We start from the raw sequence: 4,174 nt of genomic DNA on the forward strand, positions 1-4,174 counted from the left end.
AGAGGAGGGTTGTCACTACTGTGTTTAAATCTGCCGATGCAACTCATTGCAATGACGGTAATGAAATAGGGAAAGGGAAATACTACAGGAAAAATCATTTTTAGCCACGGATTTTCCAGCAACGGACCAAAAACCGTGGCTAAAATACTATATATAGCGACGGAATAAACCATCCATGGGAATATTCTCATTTCACGCATGCAGCGTAGCTAAGGTTTTATGGCTCGTGGCTTAAATGTAAGTTATTGAGATGGCTTTTTAATTAACCATTGCAATACCTCCTCAATTTTGACTAGCAAAATATGAAACAGTGGCAAATTAGTTGGGCGGGTTTTAAAACTTTTGGCTGCTTAGGAAAAATAAAGAAATAAAGAAAAAATGAAATTACTAGCGCATTCCTGCTCCCATGTCTCTCTCTCAACTCTCATATTCCTTCTTTCATCTTCCATTCTCTCTATCTCTCTCTTCCCTCTTCTCTATCTTTCTTTGTTGCTCTTTCGAGTTTAATCTTTCTCGTGATCATCACTCATCTGGGTTGCTAATTCCAATATGGGGTTGCTAGTTCCAATATGGTCTCTTTACTTGTTCTAGATCGTTCTTTATTGTTAATTCGGTCTCTTTGTTCGTTCCATTCTCTCTATTAGTATAGGGAACACTTTGGATTCTTCTGCCCCTAAGCATTCTTTTGCTTAAATTTATTTTTGGTGGACCTTGATTTGTGCTGGGCTCTCTATAATCGATTAAAGGGATGTTGAAAAATTAGAATGATACAAAGGAACACATAATATATTTTGCTTCATCTTCGTTCTATGTCTGCACAAAATAAAGAGCTTCAGCTTTGTCTTCTCATTTTACTTCTACACAAAACAGAGTAGCCTCATCTTCGTATTCTCATTCTACTTCTCCACAAAATAGTGTAGCTTCATCTTTGTCTTCTTGTTTTATTTCTGTGCAAAACAGAGTAACTTCAGCTTCATCTTCTCGCTCTATTTCTTCTTGTGCAGTATAGGAGGGAAGAACCATGGATTCAACTAGATTTTTTTAGATTTGTTCGGAAGTAGATAGTAGATCTAATGGACAAGAAGAACAACAAATATTCTATTGATACAGGTTAGGGCATTAAGATTTTAGCATGATTTATGTTGAATAGTAAATGAATCAATCTAATTTACTTCATTTTAGGTTTTCTCTAATCCGTTAAATAGTAAACGAATCAACCATTCTAATCTTTTCCTTCTCCTCCTCCTCTCTAAATGTCCCTATCTATTCCAAATGATTTTAGTGGATGACAGGCATTAGATCTTATGATCTTCAATTATTGATCCTTATTCCAATATACCCTATGATATAGAATAGGGAATTTGCAAGTAACAACCATATGATCTATTTGTGTAGGCTCTCAAGGAAAGGATTCTTGACTCAAGGCTACCAATGAGGATCTTCGCAAGGAGTTTCATGAATATTGCAGCACTGCAGTAGATAAATTTGAAATAGATGGTCAAGTACTATATTAAATATCTTTTTGTCTTCTTGTACTCTATAACATTTTCCCTCTTTATGTAGTTAATTTTTTTGGTTGTGTCTCAACATATCTCCATTTTGTTCCAATCAAAATGGATCTAATTATTTTTGTCTAAATGAATTATAATATGTTATTTATGTTAGGATGGTTTGGCTGAAACTATAACTTGTATTCCACTTGGATCAACATGTCCAAAAAGTGCATCATTTGGACCTAACCTAGCTATCCCAACCATGTGGCTCCATTGTAAATCAGATTAGTAAGTTCAATTTCTTGTTTTTGTTGGTGCTTGTATACTTTTTAATTATTATTTTCTTTTTAATATCTTTACTTGTTTACCTTAATTTGAGGTTTACATATTAACTCCTTTACATGCCAATTTCAGCAAATGGCAATTCTAAGGAAATTGATGAAGTAGCAAAAGAGCGGGAGCATGCAATTCTGCAAAATATGATGGATGAGGAGATAAACAAGTTAAATAAATGACTTGGAGCAAAAGAAGTATTATTGGCAAGTTTTTGTAGATGCAATTTAATGCTTTAAGATATATAATATGACACATCAAGGAAACAGTTGCTAATAAATGTTGTGATAGTATAATGATTACTTCTTGTTATTATCTTCATTTTCTTGTCTAAGAAAGTGCAAACTGCAAAGTGTATATAAAATAATTAAGGCATTTATTAGGAGGTAAAGGTTATGGATGAGGAAATTAAATTATAAGAGTGGCACTTGATGCTTATCAAATTGGAAGATCTGAAAAATAAAAACTTTATCCTGTAGAATTTCAAACTAAACTATCTTAAATTTTTCTGGCTTGGACTCTAGTGACTCCACTACTATTTTTGATATTAATGGATTATTTGTCTTGTTGTTTTGTGTGATTTCTGTGTCTCATATCTATCCATTCTATCAATTCATTAATTCACATCCATAATACATGAGTGTGATGAGTTATGAGATATTTCTTCTCCTATATCATGTCCTACTACATCCAAGGGAATTTTTCAAATTACAATCAGATTTTTATTTAAGTAGCTTTTATTGTTTTTGACCTTTACAAGGATTTGAAATAAAATGCCTACATTTTTGTGTTCCTCTTTTCATTTTTCTGTTATCTTTAAGGTTATATTTTTGTAATATTGAGGTTGGAGATGAAAATGTTTGAGAGATTTGATACTATTGCACCTAAGCAGCATTTTGGGAAGAAAATTATGAAACTTGAGGATGAGAAAAGTGTTGTGCAAGGGAGGAGGTTTTTACTTTTGACTTACAAGTTTCTACTTTGAAAGGGAGGAAATTGACCAAACACTACATTGTTAATTATTCTGAGAATTAAGAGAGGTCTCACTTTGATTTCTCAATGCCACTATATTCTATGTTTCATAAGTTCATATGTTTATATCCCTTTCAGACAAATCCAATAAGAGGGTCAACATTCAGCAGAGTAGAATGGGAGCCACACTGCATAACATGGCCTAGTCTTTATCAGAAGGGACCCAAATTGGAACACCACATAGCATTAGCGCTACTAAGGCATCTAGTAAACCCTCTGCTTTTGGAAACCCAAGAACCCATTTGCCTTGGTTCCTGGTGCCTAAGATGTTGAAGGGAATATTTCCCTTTAATAGTCTTAGCTAGAAGCAACAAATATGGTATTATGGAAAAGCAAGGTCTAAACCAGCTGGTTGGAAAGGTCTCCTACTGGTTGTAGCAGATACATAGGATTGAACCTGGTTTGCAACTTGGTTGGGGGGCTATGGGTTGGGAGACGGGCTACCCCGTTGTGTAGCCGTCAAAAGATATAAAAAAATTGGTATTATGGGAAAAAATACTAAAATCCTTAAAAATATTAGATTCAAAATGAACAATAGCAGCAACAATAATAGTAACAATAAAATTTCTACTTAAGGAAACTCAATGGGGAAGGTCATATAATTGTTGACTGATGTGGTAAAATAACAAATCTGCAGTAGTAACCACCAGTAATTGCTTGCCTATTTGAAAGGCTTAAGTGAGCTTTAAAAATCAAGGAAACAGAATTTATGATAAAAAATCATAGTATACATTTCAGCATGCATTCTAAATAATCTAATTTCCACCATAAGGATTGCAACATCAATGAGAATGTGGAATAAATCCTTTTTCCAGCATGCCATACTTCCCTTCTATCAAAATTTATTCAATTGAATCTCTAGAAATTATATTTGTAATTACATGAGTTGAGAAAACATATTCAATTGGCATTAGGAATGGCTTGTCAATTTGGTGAATGGGATCAGGTATGTACTCAACCACATGGCAAGGCCAAATTCTTTGGAAAATTAGACCCCTAGTTAGGCTGGCTCAAGCTCTAAGTTCTGATTTGAATGCCTCATTCAAATGGGTAACTAGGAGTTCCAACATGCTATGGCTGGGATTTGGGAAATCTTGTTTAGATTGGGGATGCCCAGGACCAGCTGCTAATTTGCAATATGCAATCAGTTGTTGTCATTTTTATTTTGTCTTTTAACTTTTGTTTTTGCTTCTTTTAATATTTTTAGTGTGGCCTCTCTTGGTTGTATTCCTTGTGTGTAGCTTGGTGCTGAATGAATATTTTTATCCTATTGTTTCTCAAAAAAAAAAAAAGAGTATAAGATTGGTGTCCTAAAA

The 4,174-nt window shown here is 33.9% G+C and overlaps 1 long non-coding RNA gene across 2 annotated transcripts; it reads left to right on the forward strand.

Annotated features, from left to right (window-relative positions):
- Window positions 1-324: 324 nt before the first annotated feature.
- Window positions 325-2,147, forward strand: LOC148852410 (uncharacterized). 2 transcript variants are annotated; one of them, XR_016099748.1, is made up of 4 exons: window positions 325-1,110; window positions 1,396-1,497; window positions 1,666-1,781; window positions 1,908-2,147. It is a non-coding gene; the product is annotated as an uncharacterized LOC148852410 (long non-coding RNA). The 2 variants fall into 2 exon arrangements; XR_016099749.1 differs by having other exon boundaries at window positions 354-1,110; window positions 1,396-1,502.
- Window positions 2,148-4,174: the final 2,027 nt, after the last annotated feature.

This window comes from Nelumbo lutea, chromosome 5 (assembly GCF_056320005.1).
Source record: "Nelumbo lutea isolate HS-2025 chromosome 5, American lotus-T2T, whole genome shotgun sequence".
Classification (NCBI taxonomy): domain Eukaryota; kingdom Viridiplantae; phylum Streptophyta; class Magnoliopsida; order Proteales; family Nelumbonaceae; genus Nelumbo; species Nelumbo lutea.